The 22823-nt window shown below is 40.9% G+C and overlaps 1 pseudogene; it reads left to right on the top strand.

Annotated features, from left to right (window-relative positions):
- The window catches only part of LOC136150945 (phosphatidylinositol N-acetylglucosaminyltransferase subunit P-like), a 40792-nt pseudogene extending 36076 nt beyond the window's left edge, over positions 1 to 4716 (top strand).
- The last annotated feature ends 18107 nt before the right edge of the window (positions 4717 to 22823 follow it).

The raw sequence follows: 22823 nt of genomic DNA, 5'->3' as shown, positions 1-22823 counted from the left end.
TCTCCTACATAACAGGTGGATTCTTTACTGGTTGAGCCACCAGTGAAACTATATTCTCCTATTACTGAACCTCTTCATTAAAATTAGGCTTATGATGAATAACGAACAATCAAAATGCAAGATAGCTTTTACATTGTGGAAAAGAAAAAGGAGAAAAAAAGAACACAAGTAAAAAGAGATACGTGGAGAGGAAAAATAGCTCTTGGATTGCAAAATTCCATTAAACATCTCAAAGGACAGGCTTTATGATTCTAATTAGAGATTGTTGTGCTTGTAGAGGAATTGGCTCCTTTCATTTATGCAATTCCATGTTTTTGACATTCTGCCTAATATATTAAATCTGGAAACAATGAGCTGGCAATATTATCAAGAATTAATCTGTACCACAGTCTTTCCTAGTGTACCCTAAATAAGTAATCAAAGTTGTAGACAAAGATTAATGTAAATGGATGGTCATACAAATACTATACTATGATTTCTAACAGAGAAACCAGCCTGAAGATCTTCCATATCCCAAGTGGGAACAGTTAAACATGACATGGCACAAAGTCACCAGTGGAAAATGATGCAGTTAGTTCAAACCATATTTTCAAAGAAATTTTTATTGCAGACACAAAATTAAATGGAACAAAAATTGAATTAGAAAGTGATACTTTTATCTGGTGTTATACGTGATTTTAATTTTCATCTTTAATATTCCTGTACTTTCCAAACTTATGCATTTTAATTTAAAAAGTGTGTTTTTATTGTTTGATTTTTTGTTTTGCCATGCAATGCAACTTGTGGGATCTTAGTTCCCCCATCAGTGATCAAACCCCAGCCCTAAACACTAAGTCATAACCACTGGATAATCAGGGAATTCCCAAAAGAGTGGTTTCATTTTTCATCATAAGATGATTTTTAAAAATCCATAAGCATTTACATTTCGGCATTTGTCCCATTATTTTTACTGTTTTTCAAGAGTGTTGTCCGTAAACAGCTTACATCAGGATCCTGGTGCAGGCAGGTGCATGCTTAGGAATCAGAATTTGAATTTTCACTTAATTCCACAGGTGAGAGTCATCACTGAATACATGTTGAAGTTCACAAAACTTTAGATTTAGCAACTAGAAAAGAAAAACCTGTATTTAATACTAAATGACTACCGCACAATTGCACTCATCTCACACGCTAGTAGAGTAGTGCTCAAAATTCTCCAAGCCAGGCTTCAGCAATATGTGAACCGTGAACTTCCAGATGTTCAAGTTGGTTTTAGAAAAGGCAGAGGAACCAAAGATCAAATTGCCAACATTCGCTGGATCACTGAAAAGTAAGAGAGTTCCAGAAAAACATCTATTTCTGCTTTATTGACTATGCCAAAGCCTTTGACTATGTGGATCACAGTAAACTGTGGGAATTTCTGAAAGAGATGGGCATACCAGACCATCTGGCCTTCCTCTTGAGAAACCTGTATGCAGGTCAGGAAGCAACAGTTAGAACTGGACATGGAACAACAGACTGGTTCCAAGTAAGAAAAGGAGTACGTCAAGGCTGTATATTGTCACCCTGCTTATTTAACTTATATGCAGAGTACATCATGAGAAACGCTGGGCTGGAAGAAGCACAAGCTGGAATCAAGATTGCCAGGAGAAATATCAATAACCTCAGATATGCAGATAACACCACCCTTATAGCAGAAAGTGAAGAGGAACTAAAAAGCCTCTTGATGAAAGTGAAAGAGCGGCGTGAAAAAGTTGGCTTAAAGCTCAACATCCAGAAAACTAAGATCATGGCATCTGGTCCCATCACTTCCTGGGAAATAGATGGGGAAACAGTGGAAACAGTGTCAGACTTTATTTTTTGGGGCTCCAAAATCACTACAGATGATGACTGCCGCCATGAAATTAAAAGATGTTTACTCCTTGGAAGGAAAGTTATGACCAACCCAGATAGCACATTAAAAAGCAGAGACATTACTTTGCCAACAAAGGTCCGTCTAGTCAAGGCTATGGTTTTTCCAGTGGCCATGTATGGATGTGAGAGTTGGACTATAAAGAAAGCTGAGCGCTGAAGAATTGATGCTTTTGAACTGTGGTGTTGGAGAAGACTCTTGAGAGTCCCTTGGACTGCAAGGAGATCCAACCAGTCCATCCTGAAGGAGATCAGTCCTGGGTGTTCATTGGAAGGACTGATGCTGAAGCTGAAACTCCAATACTTTGGCCACCTCATGTGAAGAGTTGACTCATTGGAAAAGACCCTGATGCTGGGAGGGATTGGGGGCAGGAGGAGAAGGGGACGACAGAGGATGAGATGGCTGGATAGCATCTCCGACTCGATGGACGTGAGTTTGAGTAAACTCCGGGAGTTGGTGATGGACAGGGAAGCCTGGAGTGCTGCGATTCATGGGGTCGCAGAGAGTCGGACATGACTGAGCGACTGAACTGAACTATAAATGGAGCATAAACTTTAAAAATATGAATCACTCTACTGTACACCTGTAACATATAATATTATACATCAAATATGTTTCAATAAAAAATGTTTTTAAAAGAACTTCTCAAGACACCTACTCACACACATGACCAGAAGATGGCGCAGGTTTTCCATTACCTGATTCACATCAGAATGAAACCTCCTTCAAAAGAAATTGCTGGATCTCAAATGCAGGAGAACGTCCTCACTCTGAAATGAGAGCTAGAATTTTTAATCCAGGATGGAATTAGGCATTCTTTCTCCAGAGAAACTACTTTCCTCTAGAGAAAGATTACTAGGTTAGGATATGTCCTCTAGGCTAAAACAGTGCTACACCCCAAAGGAAAGCCCTATGTTAGCTGCAAATCTCTGTGGAATTTAGGAGCAACAGGAGTGAAAAAGCAAAGGGCCAGGGTATCTAGTTCCAGGGCAGGTAGAGATGAACGCAACAGACTCTCTAATCTGTTCTCTTCTTTTGCCTTCACTTTGACTTCTGGCATCAGCGGTGGAACCCACCACCTTGGCCCATCCACTGAACAAGAGTTAAGCAGTGATGGGAGCACAGTACCAACAGCAGGTGCAAAACGCTTTGACCTTGAGGACCCAGCCCCCTGTGACTGCTTCCAAGAAACTTGCCCAGACAACCCCTGCAAGTGTGGCTGACAGCCTTCTCTGCCATTCACAGGACCCATTCACAGTAAGCTTGCCTTTACTTTTTCAGTTAACTTGTTGTGATAAAATTAATCTGTTTACAAGATCTATCTTTCCCAGGAGATGCTAGACTGTGAGATACTAGCCACAGGCTGTCAGCTACTGCTTTCCAATTTATCAGTCATAGACTGGGAGTGGGACGAGTGGAATATCATTTACAATGGTGGTGAAAATAATTATTACCCAGGAATAATATTAACCAAAAAAGAAAGAAAGAAAGAAAGTATGTGAGAACTATTTGAGAAAAAATACAGCCAAGTTTAAACAAATTATAATAGCAATATAATAGCAAACAATTATAGGAGGCTTACATCTGACTATTCTAGCATTTTTTCATATTTTACTTCATTTAATCAACAATCTATGAGGTAGGTACCACAGAATTTCTCATTTTATAGGAAATGGAGGTAAAAAGAGCTTAAATAACTAGCTGGATGAGATTTCATCTTCACTGTTGGAAAGCTTGAATTATGTCTTACACTTCCCCAATTGTTTTTTTGTATTTCAATGAAGTCTCAGGAAAGTCCCTAAAGAAGAAAAGTTCACTGTTATAAGAGATTCATATTTTATGTAAGCAATATAAGTCCTAGAAAAAAAAATCCAAAGAACATCATCAAATGTTGAAGGTATCCTTGATTCTTTTTACTTTCACATACATAACAAACTTGTTGCAATATGCATATATTACTGAATTCCAAGCATCATGAAAGATATTTTTCCTGAATTTTCTTTAAGTTCTGCCAACATGAGGTAGGGACTATTTTGCCTGCTTCATTTATTTTATAAATGGAATCACAGAGAGGTTTGCTAACTTACTGTTTTAGGTCACATAGCTGGTACAGAGGTGATCTCAGCCCAACAGCCTGAATCAGGATGGATGAGTGCCTTAATAGCAGAAGTCCAGGCTGCTGGGACTCAGAAGAGTTGGAATGTATGGAACCTGAATCCTGGAAACTGAGCCTCTTAAACTCTTTGGGGCCCATAGCATAGGGTGGGGGGCATAGAGTAGGAGGGGGGGCCTTGGCTTTACAGTCTTTCCCTTAGTTTTCCTCCCTCATGCTCTTACACAGACTCAAAATTGAGAATGTACAAAACCAAGGAGAAAGTAGAAAATTCATTATGCTGTTGCTAGAAAGAGCAATTCATTCGTGCTCTGTTCTTTTACCTTTTTTTAACCTTTTACCTGTTTTTTAACCTTCCACCTGTTCTTTAAACTTTTACCTGTTCTTTAAGCTTCTAGTTTGGCACCATAATATAACTTGTGAAGGCTTCTTATCACTGAATGCTGGTTAAACTTCATAAGCTTAATCTACCGGCCTCAAAAATATTGGGCAGTTGCATTACCTGTCTACCTGTCTATTATTCTAATTATAATAGTTGGCTGTGGGCATTTTTAAAAATTAACATGATGAGTACCTCGCCGTTCAATACCATTCATATAATCACAGAAGAAATACCAAGAAAAAGCCATCTCAGCATTAAGAGCTAATTCCTATCAAGGGAGTGAACTAAATGTTCTTTCTTATAGTCAAGGAACTTTACAACGAAAACTGAATGCAGATATACGAACATTAAGCATTTATAAATTTTGGCATTATACGTTTGACCATAATTAATTTGACTCTCTTTTTGAGATGTATTGAGATGTGAAACAAAATGTAAATTGAACTTTTTAGAGTAAGTACCATTAATAATATAAATGTTCTCAAATATTAGTTATAAATGATGTCATGATATAATTTCTTTTGTGCTGTGATTCCTATTCATCTTGTATGAAACTTGTAGGACTTTAATCTAAGTGAAGGGCTTTAAGTCTCAGTAGCCAGGGAGAAATTCCACAATTTTTTGTCTTGAAAAGTCAGCTAGAGGACTGAGAGATAAACTGAGGGAAGTCCGATGGGTGACACAAGTCCCTGGAACAGAAGAAGCAACTTATGAGCCAAGGTCCCCTCCCCAGGGGTAACTGTTATTCCTTAAAATGAGACACTTCACTGAGGACCTGCCTCCACCTGCAGAGCTGCTGCATAGGGACACTGCCAGCGGCCCTGGCGGAGCAGAGGGCCACTTCCCACTCACACTTGTCTGGAGACCCACTGCAGCCAGCAGACCACTGGTCCTGCTGACATGTCTCCTGCTCAGACTTCTCCTCGGAGAGGTTCCCTACCCTCTTTTCTATATTCCCCAATTTGACTAATGTGTCTTGCAGGCTCATTGCATGTAATAAACCAAGTGATTTGTGAACTGAATATTGGCCATGTTTTTTCTGTCTCCAAGCCATGATGCTTGCCTGTCCTTACTGCTGGGCCCTGTGACAACTGCTGGGAGCTGTTACTGAACCAAACTTGGGTCTGCTTGCCTGCATGCAGCAAAGCCAATTTATTGACACCTGGTTGTGGTGAAGAAAAGTGCAGGGCATCAAGCAAGAGTCCAATGCAGCTAGTGCTCAAAATACTTGAACTCCCTGATGGGTTTCAGGACAGCACTCTTTTTGGAGTAGGTAGCATTTCTAAAGGCTGTGGAAGGAGGAGGGGGTGGGCAGTCACAAGGAATGTAATCAGGTTGTTTATAATTCTCTGATTTGTTGGTGGTAAGGTAACAGGACAGTATCACTTTATCAGTCCTCTGGCTCCAGTAGGTCTGGGGGGCTATGTGTTCATGGTCTTCAAGTAGTTAATTTTGGCAGCTACAAATTGACACTTGCTATCTACCTCTGCAAGGATTAAATCATGTGCTGCTGCAGCTGCTGACTTTCAACACTCCATGAAAGGAGTTCTGGGTGGAGAGCTGAATGAGGCACTCTGTGCTCTGAAAAAAATCGACAGGTATTTAGACAGATATTTTCAGAAGATGGCCTTATGAGCCCAATTCTTGCATCTCCTCATATCTAGAAGCTTTCACGAGACTAGCAGAAAACTTCTACAAAAATGATGCACTTGATTGCATGAACTCTCCCTTTACCAAAATCACATCTGTGCTGACCTTCCCCACTACCTCTGTGGAGTAATTTATCAGAGCTATCTGAGGTGCTGTTTCCCAGGCTACAGTCCTCATATTTCTCCCAATAAAACTTAACTCACAACTTTCACGTACATTTTTTAAAGTCAATAACTTCTTCCATTATGTGGGAATTTTAGCATCTGTACAACAGTTCTGAAAATGTGCATCAAATATTGTTTCCTGGGGACCTCGGAAAAGAGTTAAAACAGAAGACATATTAGGAGGACTCTGCCCCAGGAAGGCTGCACAGAGTCACATGTAACTACAGAACCACGGAGAGAGAAAGAAGGCGACAATTCCAAGGACTTGGGGATGATTAAATGTGGGGATAGAAGAAAAGAGAGAAGTCAAGGCTGACTCTTGGGGTTGTAGCTGAATAACTTGGTAATTAGTGTTGCCTTTATTGCCTTGAGGGGTCTTCCCTGGTGGCTCAGACAGTAAAGAATCCAGCTGCAATGCAGGAAACCCAGGTTCAATCCCTGGGTCAGGAAGATTCCCTCGGAGAAGGGAATGGCTACCCACTCCAGTATCCTTGCCAGAATTCCATGGACAGAGGAGCCTGGTGGGCTGTGTAGTCCATGAGGTCATAAAGCATTGGACACAACTAAAGGATGGACAGTTTCCTTTTTTTTTTTTTCATTTTTATTTCCTTGAAAGCCTGGAATCCTGACAATTGTGGCGTGGGGGAGAAACAGAAGTGCCCAAGAATTGAACCTGAAGGTGGAGCTCGGTGGTTATGGATAGAAAGTCAAGACTGGAAGTTAGCAGTGGCTTCAGGGTTGCATGAGATGTCAGGAGAGGTAGGGAAGGGGTGGGATTTAAAAGGCTTTGAGCCTAGAGATTTGCAAACTCTGCAAGGGGAGGGAGGAGACAACATAAGAGCAGCCTGGATCTAGCCTCCTTCCTCACTCTGCTCCAGGTTGAGTCCTAGGGCTGGAGCCCTTCTCCAGGTAAGGCTGACAGAAGTATGGGGCATGGGGCAGATGCTGTCCTGGGCTCCCCTAGCTTTATATCTGCTCTGTCTCTCACTGAATCATGAGAAAGTCACCTTCCTAGGTGTCTCTTATTAAGAAATTGGGAATACAAAAATAGTAGTGCCATGAGAGAAGAAAATAAAGACCAGGAGGAAATGAGCAAGGACTAAAGTATTTGCTTGAGAAACATGGCTGGGAGGTGAAATTGACAGTGTCTTTGGAGGCAATGGTATAAGCGAGAGTTCCCAAACTTAGGGAAGCCAGACTGTGATTCTTTCTCCTCCATTCCCTAGACATCATACCTGAATCTTCAACCTATATCTTCAGATTTTTTCTGACTGGGGATAGAGTTGGAAGTAGTAAGTAACTCTTTCTACATTTCCTTCATTGTTAGAAAATTGAGCTCTTTTTCTAAAAACAAAAGAAAAAACATGTAAATTTAAGCAAATGCATATGCAGAAAAGTACCTTTTTTATTTTCTGAATACAAAGTGGATGTACTTATCCACATACTAAACCTTAAACTTTGAATTCTGTATCAACGGCTTTGCTTGAATTCTAGGCCCCAAGTCACAGCTGCACAGGAGACCAAGTCCTGCTCTGCAGAGAACTCATCCTCCTTCCAGAACAAGGACCTCCGTCGGTGAGCAGAGGTGTAAAACAAAACTCAATTTGAAGGTCAAATTGGGAAGTATCCTTTCTAGCCCTTAGGGAAAGAAAAGATTATTTTTTGGCCAGGATATCTTTTGAGGGAAAATCATGTAGACAGCTTCTTGATCTGGGGGCAGGCTATAGAGAGGGCCCACAAAACAGATAACCTCTTCGCTGCCAATCAGAAAATTCCAATCCGGCTGGCCAAGGTTACATTTCTGGGGAAGGTGGAAACTGCAAGTAAGTTAAGTGCAAAGTCTAGGATTGGTGCCTAGACTTTAGCATAAGAGATGCCATTTTGGGATCATTTATGATTTTTTTTAGCAGCAGCTAAAACTTGGTAGTTGAGTGTCTTAGTAAATGGAGAAGTGGAGGGAGTGTGGGAGCACACATATTTTAGTGAATCAGGGGAACAGACCTTTTGGACTGATAAGGAATGAGTGTAGGGTGGAGATCCTTAACCTGGAGCTTTGATGGTCTGATACTATTAACAGAATCATGACTTTGCCATCACTGGAAATCATAGCTTTTTTCATTTTATGTTACAGTTTTGCAGGTATCATGAAATACAATTTTATATTCTAAGTTAAAATTCAAAAATAGTTTAGATCTACCACTCAATCTTATTTAATAATAGGTTAAGAGGCCCACATATTCTATATCTCAATTACTATTTTGATAGTTTTATCAAGCTAAATTCCATTCAGATATGAATGAAAACAGATATGGTCTCTTTCTTGCCCTATCCTAGGCACCACTGAGAATCTATCCACTCTGGGTTCAGAATCCCTAAATTAAGGTGGAAAGCAAAGTTTAAACATCCAATGTGGGGCAAACTTGGCAAATTTCAGATCAGGCTTGGAGGATCATCAGAGGGTCTTAGTATACAGAAAGACTCCAGAGTGCTGACTTTTAAAAAATGTACAACGTGAGATGTTCCAAGCTCAGTTTTATTTGGAGCAAAATGAGGACTGCAGCCTTGGAGATGGCATTTCAGATAGCTCAGAGAAACTGATCCAAAGAAGTAAGGGGGGAAATGAGTATATATGTGATTATGGTGAAAGGGAAGCTCATGCAGTCCAGCACATAACTTTTGCCAAAGGCTTCTGCTCTTTGGGTTTCCATGGTGGCTCAGTGGTAAAGAATCTGTCTGCCAATGCAGCAGACTTGTGGACTCAGGTTCAATCCCTGGGTGGGGAAGATCCCTGGATAAGGAGTTAGCAACCCATCCAGGATTCTTGCCTGGGAAATCCATGTGCAGAAAAACCTGTCACACTACAGTCCATGGGGTCACAAAGAATCAGACACAACTTAGTTTGTAGTTAGGGTACAAATTTTAGTTTGTTGACTAAAAGCAACAAACAACAACTTCTCCTAGGCAGAAAGAGCAGACATCACCATGAAGGACTTTGGTGCTTTTCTACTTATCAGGAGATGCAAGACTTGGGCTCATAAGATCAGCTCCTGAAAGTATCTATCTGAAGACCTGTTCTGCCAGCTTTTCCCAGAGCCCAGAGTGCCTCAGCTCTACACAGTGTTCAGGGGCTGTTGAAAGTCAGAAGCTGCAGCAGCATATGATTTAATCCTTATTAAATCCTTAGAGGTAGAGGCCAAGTGCCAATTTGTAGCTGACACAGGCTTTTATACAGTGTGGTGATGAGCGCTGGTTTATGTTCTAAAGAACTTGCTCTGACAATATGCAACAGGAGGGTGAAATTTGGAGACAGCAATCAGTTAGGAAAGGTGAGTAACATAGAACACTTTGTATCCCAGGCTTTGCAGGGGATGGGGAGGTGAGGAGTGCTAAAATTTGATGTGACTTTTAATCGTGTGATTCCTACTCATCTTGTCTGACTTTAGGCTATGTTAGGTAGTTTGAAATGGAGTCACAGAGGCCAATGTGAGTTTATATGATGATTATTTTTAATATCCTGTTAGGCTATGAGTATTTAACTGTGACATAATACAAGTGTTAATATGGATATGGAATTTGTTTGGTGAGGTCCAGGGATGCCATCACTGGAACAGGAGCACTGACGTACATAAGAATTCCCTGAGGCTTCACGGGTATTCTGTATTGGAGGCTCCTGAAAAATGAGACTGCTAAGCTGAGTAGCTCGCAGGCTCTTGTCTGGGGACTGAGTCCAGTTGGAGGCTCTGTGACTTCCTTCCCACACTACTCTTAACAGCCCAGAAAGTGGGGTGCCAGTTGGATACCTTCCAAATTGCTCTTCATTTTTACTGGCGTGTCTAACTTAGAGTGCTTGTGTGATTGTGTGCAATAAATGGAGCAAATCATAAACTGAGTTTGGATGTGTTTCATTTTCTCCAATTCTGGGACTCACCTGGCCTTTATGCAAGGCTGCCCCACCTTAATCCAATTCCCCTTAATTGGGGATGGAAAACAGCTTGTTTGGATTTGCATTTTCTTAGCTTATGACTGCCATCATTTTATATGTTTATTGTCTACTTAATTTTCTCTGTACTGAGTTAACTTTTCAAAACAGGAAGCCTATTCTTAGGGTGCTTTTTTTTGTCTGTTTGTTTTTCTGAAATTGCTGGCAACTTTGTGGATTCCCTTTTCATGAGAGAGAGAATAATTCATATTCCCACAGAGTACTCTGGAGCACCCAGAGTTAGGCATTACTCTATACGTTTCACATTTTAATGACCCAAAGGATCTACCAGCTCTGTTGTCCCTTTCCAGGTGGAGAGGTAGGTATTTAGCCCCTGCCATCATCAACTTTTTTGAACACTGGAACCAGTTTTGTTAGCGTTCCCGTGACTAATAATCATGGAGCATGTTTTTATCTGTTTACAGTCCATTCTCACTACTATGGCTTTGTGTGTATTTACAAAAATGGGCTTGTACTATCTACATTATTTGCAGCTTGTTTTTTCCTCTAATGTATCCAAGACATCCCTAACCAGTGCATTCTGATCTCTCGGTGGGCATTGAGCTTCCTTGGCTCAATGCTTCTCTTATTAAAGGATATTTGTTTTCTGAGTTTTTGTCATGAAAACCTCAGTACTTAACGTTTTGCTCATGTATTGTTAAGTCCAGGTGGTTTTAATTCTTGTGTAGGTCATTAAGGGGGGAGTATTTGTATTATTTTTTATTTTAATAGGTGTTCCAAGTTCCTGAAAAATCATAATTATTCCCACAGAAGATAGGTAATAGTGATCTTATTTTTTTCAGTTATAGCCAAAACTTCTGGAGAAGGCAATGGCACCGCACTCCAGTACTCTTGCCTGGAAAATCCCATGGATGGAGGAGCCTGGTAGGCTGCACAGTCCATGGGGTTGCTAAGAGTCAGACACAACTGAGCAACTTCACTTTCACTTTTCACTTTCATGAATTGGAGAAGAGAATGGCAACCCACTCCAGTGTTCTTGCCTGGAGAATCCTAGGGATGGGGGAGCCTGGTGGGCTGCCGTCTATGGGGTCACACAGAGTCGGACATGACTGAAGTGACTTAGGAGCAGCAGCAGCTACAACTTTTCATCTTGGGAAACCTTTCATGTTTAGTACTCATTGTTTTGCAATTCCCTCTATTTTAAAATTTTGTTTTATCAATTTCCTTACACTTTTAATATAAGAAACATGAATGATTTTTTAGTGGTGGTTTAGAATTTGTTATTCACTCCTCAGTGAAGTACTTTCCTATTTTAGCTTTTGTGTAGCTCAGAAATGTTTAATGAATATCGTCTGTTCTATATTGCTGAATGGAAGTTTCTGGATGTGGAACCTTTTTAGAATCTTGGACATTTTACTGTTTGGGTTTTTTTAATCTTCACTAATGAGGATTCTGTGTTTGTTTATATTTTTTGAATTCAGTTCAGTTCAGTCACTCAGTGTGTCTGACTCTTTTTGACCGCATGGACTGCAGCACGCCAGTCTTCCCTGTCCATCAACAACTCCCAGAGTTTGCTAAAACTCACTTTCATTGAGTCAGCGATGCCATCCAATGATCTCATCCTTTGTCGTCCGCTTCTCCTCCCGCCTTCCATCTTTCCCACCATCACGTTCTTTTTCAAGGAGTCAGTTCTTTGCATTAGATCGCCAAAATATTGGAGCTGGAGCTTCAGCTTCAGCATCAGCCCTTCCAGTGAATATTCAAGACTGATTTCCTTTAGGATTGGCTGGTTTGATCTCTTTGCAGTCCAAGGGACTCTCAAGAGTCTTCTCCAACACCACAGTTCAAAGGCATGAATTCTTTGGTGCTCAGCCATCTTTATGGTTCAACCCTCACATCCATACATGACTACTGGAAAAACCATAGCTTTGACTAGATGGACGTTTTTGACAAAGTAATGTCTCTGCTTTTGAATATGCCATCAAGGTTGGTCATAGCTTTTCTTCCAAGGGGCAGACAACTTTTAATTTCATGACTGCAATCACCATCTGCAGGGATTTTGGAGCCCAAGAAAATAAAGTCAGTCACTGTTTCCATTATTTCCCCATTTATTTTTCATGAAGTGATGGGCCCACGACACATGAAGTGTGTGCATCTTCACATTTCATGCAAAGATGGGCACAATAAAGGACAGAAATGTTATGTACCTAACAGAAGCAGAAGATATTAAGAAGAGGTGGCAAGAATATACAGAAGAACTATACAAAAAAGATCTTCATGACCCAGATAACCATAATCGTGTGATTACTCACCTAGAACCAGACATCCTGGAATGTGAAGTCAAGTGGACCTTAGGAAGCATTGCTATGAACAAACCAAGTGGAGGTGATGGAATTCCAGTTGAGCTATTTCAGATCCTAAAAGATGATGCTGTGAAAGTGCTGCACTCAATGTGCCAGCAAATTTGGAAAACTCAGCAGAGGCCACAGGACTGGAAAAGGTTGGTTTTCATTCCAATCTCAAATAAAGGCAATGCCAAAGAGTGTTCAAACTACCGCACAATTGCACACATTTCACATGCTAGCAAAGTAATGCTCAAAATTCTCCAAGCCAAGCATCAGCAGTATGTGAACCATGAACTTCCAGGTGTTCAAGTTTTATTTAGAAAAGGCAGAGGAAGCAGAGATCAAGTTGCCAACATCCAATGGATCATCAAAAAAGAAAGAGAGTTCCAGAAAAACATCTACTTCTGCTTTATTGACTACACAAAAGCCTTTAACTGTGTGGATCGCAACAAACAAAAATTCTTCAAGAGATAGGAATACCAGACCACCTGACCTGCCTCCTGAGAAATCTGTATGCAGGTCAAGAAGCAACAGTTAGAACTGGACATGGAACAACAGACTGGTTCCAAATCGGGAAAGAATACATCAAGGCTGTATATTGTCACCCTGCATCTTTAACTTATATGCAGAGTACATTATGCAAAATGCTGGGCTGGATGAAACACAAGCTGGAATCAAGATTGTCAGGAGAAATATCAATAACCTCAGATATTCAGATGACCACCATTATGGCAGAAAGTGAAAAAGAACTAAAGAGCCTCTTGTTGAAAGTAAAAGAGGAGAGTGAAAAAGTTGGCTTAAAACTCAACGTTCAGAAAACTAAAATCATGGCATTTGGTCCCATCACTTCATGGCAAATAAATGAGGAAATAATGGAAACAGTGTCATACTTTATTTTGGGGGGCTCCAAAATCACTGCAGATGGTGACTAAAGCCATGAAATTAAAAGATGCTTGCTCCTTGGAAGAAAAGTATGACCAACCTAGGTAGCATATTAAAAGGCAGCATATTATTTACTTTGCCAACAAAGGTCCACCTAGTCAAAGTTGTGGTTTTTCCTGTATTCATGCATGGATGTGAGAGTTGGACTATAAAGAAAGCTGAGCACCAAAGAATTGAAGCTTTTGAACTGTGATGTTGAAGACTCTTGAGAATCCCTTGGACTGCAAAGAGATCCAACTAGTCAATCCTAATGGAACTCAGTCTTGAATATTCATTGGAAGGACTGATGTTGAAGCTGAAACTCCAGTACTTTGGCCACCTGATGGGAAGAACTGACTCATTGGAAAAGACCCTGATGCTGGGAAAGATTGCAAGTGAGAGGAGAAGAGGACAACAAAAGTGAGGTGGTTGGATAGCATCTCCAACTCTATGGACACGAGCAAGAGTAAGCTCCAGGAGTTGGTAATGGACAGGGAAGCCTGATGTTCTGCTCTCCTTGGGATCACAAAGAGTCAGACACGACTGAGCGAACTGATGGCACCAGTGGATTATTTTTGGATTAATATTTGATTATTTAAAATCTTGCTAGGATATCATGTGGTCCATCTAGATTTTTTTCTTTATTAACATACATTTGCTGATTTTAAAATACCCACACTGGCTCACTTTTTAATGCTTAATCTTACACATGGCTATTTTTTCTCTTTAAGGAAAATTCTTACATGGCTTTTGCTTTTATTCTTACAGTTTTCTCTTAAATTTCTACTTTTAACTCAGCATTTTGTCTTTCCTTGGTTTTGTCTTAGCCATGTTTTTTGGAGCACAAAATAATTTATACTTCTGGGTTGCAATAACTGAAAATTTTTCTTTGTTTCATTTCTTTATTTTGACTTGGATTATGCTATATTAGTCAGTGCTTTAATTTTGTAAGCATTTATATGTAAAGGAGATCAGTCCTGGGTGTTCATTGGAAGGACTGATGCTGAAGCTGAAACTCCAATACTTTGGCCACCTCATGCAAAGAGTTGACTCATTGGAAAAGACCCTAATGCTGGGAAGGATTGGGGGTAGGAGGAGAAGGGGAAGACAGAGGATGAGATAGCTGGATGGCATCACCGACTCAATGGACGTGGGTTTGGGTGGACTCCGGGAGTTGGTGATGGACAGGGAGGCCTGGAGTGCTGCGGTTCATGGGGTCCCAAAGAGTCAGACACAACTGAGCAATTGAACAGAACTGCTATGTGCAACTTTGTCCTTACTTTCAGTTTTCCTTGATATTTGCTTTAATAGTGCTTGTAGGACATATAGGGCAGTTTTGTTACTGAACTGAACTTGAGTTCATTCACATGATGCACAGCAGTCAATCTACTGACAGTCGGTCATGATAAAGGAAAGTAGAGCATTTATTGGCAGGGCACCAACCAAGGAGAATAGGCAACTTATGCTAAAAGGACCTGAACTCCTTGCTTGATGACCTGCAAATTAACACTGTACTTTTCCTTCACCACAACCTGGAATTCATAGATTGACTTTGCTGCAGCTAAACCTGAGTTCAAGTATGCAACTATTTTGGTGACCGTGAAAGGACCACCACCCCAGTTGGATGTCTTTCTTTGTGGCACATTGGCCCCTAGCAAGAAGTGGCTCTAAGATCCTGTCCCGCAGATTTCTGAGCACCTTTGTCTCAGGGGCAACCCTGAACCTCTGCCACCAACTGGATTACAATGGCCCTTGGTACATCGAGGTGATGGAAACAAGGCACTTGCTTGTGACATCTCTGTGAAATAGCAGAGCTCATGTGTGATGACACCAAGGTATTCTTTCTTTTAGCCTAGTCTGTCCATGACTGGGCATTGATTTTGAGGGTTTTCTGTATTGAACTGAAGAATCTGTAACCCTGAGAGATGCCTTGTGTTTGTTAACTTCCTTCTTTAACATTTGACAGCACTCTGTGAACAATTCAAAGTAGATAATGAAAGATCTGTTCCATTTTGTAGACTCTGAGAGTATATTTTGCAGAATTGGTAAATATTTAAGCACCTCTGGAAAAAAAAATGGTGTTCTATTATAACACAGCTTGGCCTCAGTTGTCTAGGACCTGGATTACATTGTCCCCCAGTATCTCTCTAAATAACACCATCTTTCAACCAGAACTGCTTTGTTAAAAAGGGAGGAAATGGAGTGATGCCTCTTAAGTACAGCCTTTGATATTATTTTACCAAGTGAACCTATTCAGAGAAAAATGTAACATACATAAATAATGACAGAGAAAGAAATTTCCTCAAATAAGGAGATACTAAAAGTTCTATTTAAAAAATTTTACCAGATTCTCAGGAATCAAGAGAAGGAAATTAATTCAACAAATAAATGCTCCTAGATATCCATCTCACTTGTATGGTGGGCAGAATGGGGAAGCAGGGGCAGGGGCCGTAGATCCCATAGCGACGAATTCACCTTCACCTGCTCAGGTAGAAGCTGAGGAAGGAGGAATTGTCTCCCTCTTATATCCAACAGAGCACCCATATTGGTCAGAGAACCACTTATATTCAGGCAAGGCATTCACACTGAGGCAGATTCTCATTGGAGGAATAAGTGCCCAAGGTCAGCCAGCAGGATTCACGTGGATATACTCTCCCTTTTCAAATTCAGACTTGTTCAATTAGAAAATTAATATACCAACCTATTGTGATGACTGTACCAGGATAGAAAATGCATCCGCCTCCATCTTTGCCACCCACAGTCCAAATTGGATCAGAGCTTCCTAACTACCCCAATGGCTGAGGAAGAGATGAGGATGGTAATAGAAAATGCTAGAGAAGAGGCAGATGGAATGCATGTTGCTGTCTCTGGCAATCCCCTCCCAGCACCAGCAACAAAAGCAATTCCCACCACAGATCCAGGCTGGGAGGAGAATGACCTAGGAGATAAAGCTGGAATTGAGCATTACAAGGAGTGCATCATGGTAGAGTTCGAAAAGGGAGAACCAAACCAGGAGTTTTCATAAGGTGAAAGGAGTGTGCAAACAGCCACAGTAAAAAAGCCTGAGTTTGGGGAGAGAAGGTACAGGGTATATCACCAATATACAGATGTGAATCTAGATAATCTGGAGAATTTCAAGTTAGTTAACCAGACCCTCTGGCTCAGAGTGCCCCCTGTATCTAGAAATTGTGCAAAAGGTAGAAGATCTTTTTCTGCTTCTAATCTCTCTTTTGGAGTAATAGAAACTGCTTTCAGTTTCTCACAGTCAGGAGGGCATACAAGAACAAGAACTTTAAAAGAAGTAGCAGATGCCCATTTTGGCAGCGATACTCACTGACCAGAGAAACGGGGAGACAAGAAATCTGAGCAGAGGATAAGACTCCAGGGACCCAAGAGAGTGAAGAGTAGCCCTCAGAAAAGAGACCCCTAAAGGGGACATGTTAAAGTGCATCCCCAGCAGTGCTTACTGAAAGCCAAGAAGCTTACTGAAAAGAAAATCTGTCCCAACTTAAAAACAGAAACCAGAAGAAGAGGAGAAATCATTTTTCATGCTGGAGACAAGAGAGAGTGAGGAAAGTTAGGGAATTCACTTGGGGAAATAGGCTCCATCCCACCTCCCACCAGGAGCGCCAGGTAACGCTTTTTTGGGAAACAGACGACTGACTTTCTGATTGGTACTGGAGCCACTAGCTCAGTTTTGAACATGAGTTAACCCAAAAAAAGAGCCATGTCAAGAGGAGTCTACAGAATGCCTCTCGCAAAACTGCTTTGCAGCCCCTAGATTAGGTGCTTAACTTAAAACACACTTTTATATACATGCCAGAGAGCCCAGTCTCATTGTTGAGGTGAGATTTATTATGCTAAAATGACTTTCGCTCCTGGAAGACTGAATAGAGAGGGAATACCAGAACAAGCCTGTGCCTTGCAGGCAGCCATCCTGTCAAGGGATGGAGCCACCAGCATCCCTGAAGACATCCTGCATCAGGGAAGCCTGAGAGCGTAGGCTGATTAGACGGCAGGTACAGCAAGGAAGGCCAGAGCAGTAAAGCTGAAACTGAAACCGGACCCTCAAACTCTGAGCTTAAGGCAGTACCCTTTATTTATTTATGTATTTTTCATTGAAGCATCCTGGCCAAATTTGGCAAGATAAATTTTTATTTTTATTTTTTTCCCCATTTATTTTATCAGTTGGAGGCTAATTACTTTACAATATTGTAGTGGTTTTTGCCATACATTGACATGAATCAGCCATGGATTTACATGTATTCCCCATCCCGATCCCCCCTCCCACCTCCCTCTCCATCCCAGCCCTCTGGGTCTTCCCAGTGCACCAGCCCTGAGCACTTGTCTCATGTATCCAACCTGGGCTGGTGATCTGTTTCACCCTTGATAGTATGCTTGTTTCAATGCTATTCTCTCAGAACATCCCACCCTCGCCTTCTAGGAGCAAGCAAAACAGGGATGCAGACTTTGACAAACTGGATTTTAAAAATACCTGCTTATTTTCCTCCCTCAGTCATCTTACAGGCTTCCTATGTGTCACTAGTGGTTAGAATCTGCCTGCCAATGCAGGTGATGTAAGAGACATGGGTTCAATCCTGTGTTGGGAAGATCCCCAGGTGTCGGGCACAGCAACCCACTTGAGTATACTTGCCTGGAGAATCCCATGGACGGAGGAACCTGGTAGGCTACAGTCCATAGTGTCACAAAGAGATGGACATGACTAAAAGTAACTCAGCATGCATGCATGCCTTCACCGTATAATACTCACATCCTGACTTTACGAAACCAGGCACTGAAGAACACTGATTCATTCAGGACATAAGAGCCATAAATCAGATAGTGAAAGATATCCAAACTGTAGTCCCCAGTACTTATATTCAATTGACTATCTTAACCTGAAAATTATTGTTAGGTTTAACAGAGGTCTTTTTCTATATTATTTTGAGTCTTGAATCCCAAGAGTTATTTGGATCTGAAAATCAAAGCAATCAACAATCTCAACTCTCTGGCCAAATGAAGCTCTAAACTCTCTCGGAAAAAGGCCCAAATTTCACAACTGTCAGTGAAATATCTAGGAATCAAACTGACCAAAGGCCAGAGCAATGGCTCTAGGACTGCCTGGAGACAGTCCCCAGAGTAACAGTGTCCAAAACCGAAGACAGTTGCCTCGGTTCCTGGAATGGCAAGATTCTGCTGCACATGAGTCCCCAACTTAAGCTAATAGTTTAACAGTTACATGAGGCCCTAAAATAAGTCTAACAATAAGCCCTCAGTGGGGAGCAGAGAATGTGAAAAATCTTCCAATCAATGAAGGGAAAACTACTGACTGCCCCTGTTCTGGGTTTGCCACGTTTGAAAAAGTCATTTGATCCTTTTAAACATAAAAGACAGGTAGTGAGACTGGAGGTATTGACCTATAATCTGAGAGGACAAAATGCCCAGTATCCTATTTCACAAAGGCTTTGGACAGTATAATCCAGGATTGGTCAATGTATCTGAGCATCATAGGTGTTGCGCTGGATTTGTGGCAAGAAGCAGAATTCACTCCAGGACAGCCAACCACGGTGCTTACATCCCACTATGTGTTGCTGCTGTTGGAACTAAAGGGTGGATATTGGCTCACTTCAGACCACTTGGGAGGATATCAGTCAATTTTATTTGGTAATCCTAATGTGACCCCAAAGACTATGTCCTTTTCAAATCTGGTCTCATTGCTCCCCACCCCTTTGGGTGGCCCATGCACTCATGTTCATGCATTATTGTTTGCAGATTGCTGAGCAGCCATTTGGGCCTGATTAATGATTCCTTGGGAGATCCAGACATCGAGAACTTCTCAAATGGAATTAATTTCATGGACCTTGGAAACTGAAAGAGCAGATACATAGTGATAACCTTCCAGGAGACCCTAAGAGTGGAAGCTTTGCCATCATATACTTGGCCCAGAAAGTTAGATTATTGTTCTCAGTTGACTTTTCTGTCTCTGTGAGGTTAATATAGTTAACATCTATAATGACTCGAAATATGCCTTTTCAGTTGTGAATGCATATGGGGCGATTTGGAAAGATAGATTGCTCACTTCTGAAGAAAATGAAATCAAACATGCCCCCAGGAAGTTTTGAAACTGCTAGACACAGTGTTCAAGCCAAAGGAGGTGGGAGTTGTGCATTGCCCAGGACAGTCAGCAAAAACACCTTTAGTTACAGCACGGATTCTAAGTATAAACATGATCCAATTTAACTTGACGCACTGAGAACCTTGGAAGGTCACGAGAATAAGTATTTAGTCTTTTGTATCTAGGAGCAAGTGGAAAATGACCAAGGAGTGTTTTAATTCATGTATATCTCATGGAAGAGGTTATTGGATTAGTATACCTGAGCACCCATCATGGACAGTAGATACAGGATTACGTTAAAAGATCAAATATGCAAAGGACACTTTAAAGAATATTCTGAAAATGTATCATTTGTCCCAAAAATAATTCTAAGACTGGAACTCCCCCACCCTGTATGGAGTCTAAGATGGAGGAGAGAGCCTGAGTAAAGATTGACGAGTAGATTTTACAGTCATGCCCAAAGTAAAAGGGGAATTTCACTACCTAGTAGTGATGGCTAACCTTAACAGGCTGCTTAGAAACATTTCCTTGCTGGATTGAAAAACACTTCAGAAGTAGTAAAGGTCTTGACCTAGGAGATAATTCCTAGATTTGGGCTACCCAGCTCAATTCAGAGCGATACTGGAGGTGTCTTTATTGCTAATATGATGCAGGAGGAGTCTAAAATATGTGGAATAAAAAAGAGTTTGCATGCACCTTAGAGCCTGTGATCAACCAGAACCACACGTTAAAAAAGACAATGGCTAAAATCTGTCAAGAAACTGACTTAACGTGGGTTAAGTTGCCCCCGTTGCATTGCTTAGAATTAGAATGTGTCCTAGAAGTAGACTCCAATTGAGTCCTTATGAAATGTTGTGTGAGAGATCCTTTCTCTGTTCTGAGCAGTTAAGTGGTCAGACATGTGATTGAAAGGTAAAAGAATTAGACACTGTAAGATATGTGTAAACACTGGGGTAAGTTTGAAATACTATTTCTAAATTTGGTACTAATAAATAATGTTTCCCATAGATGTCCTCTTCCAGTGTTTTAGAACTGGAGACTGAGTACTCCTAATAATGAGGAAGAATATACACCAAAGAACCAACTCCAGCCTCAGAGGGTGAGGCCTTACCATGTTCTACTGCTAACTAGCTCTTCTGTTCAATTGACAGGAGTCAACTGTATAACAGTTGTGGATCTGTTACACACGGATTAAGTTCACTTCTGACTCAACTACAAATCTACAGTCTTCAGCAGTTACAGAAAAGACAACTACAAAGCTGAACGAAGTCAGTCTGCCTTCCTACAAGTCCACAGTTGGACTTCAGTTAAAATCAAAGAAAGTATCTTTTATAAGTTGTAAATGACTTGTGATCATTTATCATAACATTTATAATTGGCTGGAGCTTTTTTCTGTTTTATTATTTGCTTATAGTTTTTGTTTGCTTCTGGATTCATCTAATCATTTTACCTGTGATTATATTGTAGACAATCAAGCCTGTGATATTGATAATAAGAGATATTTAACTTTTGCTCTATTTTAATTTAAACCTTGTGATAATACAGTTAGTACCAAAGTTTAGGGCTATTGCTATTTTCCCACATAAGATCTTGGCCCCAGCTATAATGATGGCTCTTGCTTTTCTTTACTGTCTCATCCCATTGGTGTCTGCTGCTTCCTGGAGGGAAAATTCTCTAATTATGTTATCTCAGAGTATAGCCACAGGTCAGAATGTAAGTAATTGTTGGGTATGCCATTTGATATCTAAAGACATCCAGAAAGACTTTGTCCCACTTATAGTCCCCGTAACTGATTTTGGTACTGTGCCAGAACCCATGACCTACTATCATCTTCCTCCTCCAGGCCGCACATTCAAAGTTAGGTTAATCAGATTACCTAAGAATGCCTATACCCCTTGTTTCACCTTGTCTGAGAAAATTTTCAGGGGACCAAGAGTCAGAATTGGTCCACCGCGGTCTCTTGACTTTCTCCTGAAAAAATGTGATGAACAAAGCCCCCTGAAATGTACGAACGACAAATGTGAAAGAACTAAAAATGACACTAATTCATGCCAGAGAGTCAGAAAAGTTAAATATAATGTAACGAGAATCTGGAAGGCTTGCACTGGTTATGATCCCTGGCTAGAGAACGTACTGTCCATGCTCCCCCAAAAAGAAAGTATCAATTTCACTACCCTGGGAGGTATAACTTGTGCCCCTACAGGATATTACTTTGTCTGTGGCACAGGAAATACCCCAAGAAGTGAAGGGAGGGCATATCGCTGCTTAGACAGCTGGGAAATACAAGGGTCCTGCCTGCTGGGATATGTAAAGATGCCTTTATCCTTGTATAGCCTGGAGAACATCTCTTCCCTCGCTAAACCAAACACCTATAATAAAAGAATGATATTAGCACTATATGAGGACAATATAGGACAAAGCTCTTTTGGCAACCTCACACCAACTGCCAGAATTTATGTCAATAGAGATACGATTCATAACCTATCTGCCACAATTGGACAAATTGCTGAGGACACAGATAAAAGTACTGCAGCCCAACACATATCTTTGAACTCATTGACTCGAGTGTTCCCGGGCAATAGAATAGTCCATGATTTCTTATTAGCAGAACAAGGAGGAGTGTGTGTAAGGGCTAATAATACATGCTGCACATACATCAATACCTCTGGAGAAGTTGAAACCCGAGTAAACAAAATACTTCAAAAGGCTACCTGGTTATAGGATGTACATAAAAAAGATGCACATCAAGACTTATTTCAGAACACATCTGAAATAGGGGGACTTTTTTGAGTACTGTTACAAGGCTCCATTTGATCATCATCTTCTCTCTAATGTGTTTCTTAATTTTCAATTGTTTGTTCAGATGCTATGACAAAGTGGTCAAAGAGAGAAATCATGTTTTCATAATTCAAAGTACGATGCTAGACTTGGGACTCAAGAATTCTTTGAAAAGAAGATTCAAGACTTTTACTCCTCTAATTCTGAAGAATTAACATCGCCCCTGTTCAGCAGGAAGTAGCCAGAGCGGTCGTCGCCCCTGTTCCCCTCAGGATGAGGAGTATCAAAGTGCAGAGGGACCTGAAATTGAGCAGGACCCTGCAGGGTCTTCCTGGATACAATCTCCTATTGTCCCCACTTCTTGTTTGTAGAAAAAGATTGAGATTTTTAGGTCTTCGCAGAGTTCCTAAGAGCAGACTCAAGCAGTTAATAATTACAGAAGTGAGGAAATACAGGAACAAAGGAAAAGCAATCAAGAAATAAATGTTTAGTCATAAAACAGTCACAGGATTCCTAGATCCTTT

Source organism: Muntiacus reevesi, chromosome 1 (assembly GCF_963930625.1).
Source record: "Muntiacus reevesi chromosome 1, mMunRee1.1, whole genome shotgun sequence".
NCBI lineage: Eukaryota > Metazoa > Chordata > Mammalia > Artiodactyla > Cervidae > Muntiacus > Muntiacus reevesi.
Note: the sequence above shows the minus strand (reverse complement) of the source record. Positions and strands in the feature narration are given on the sequence as shown.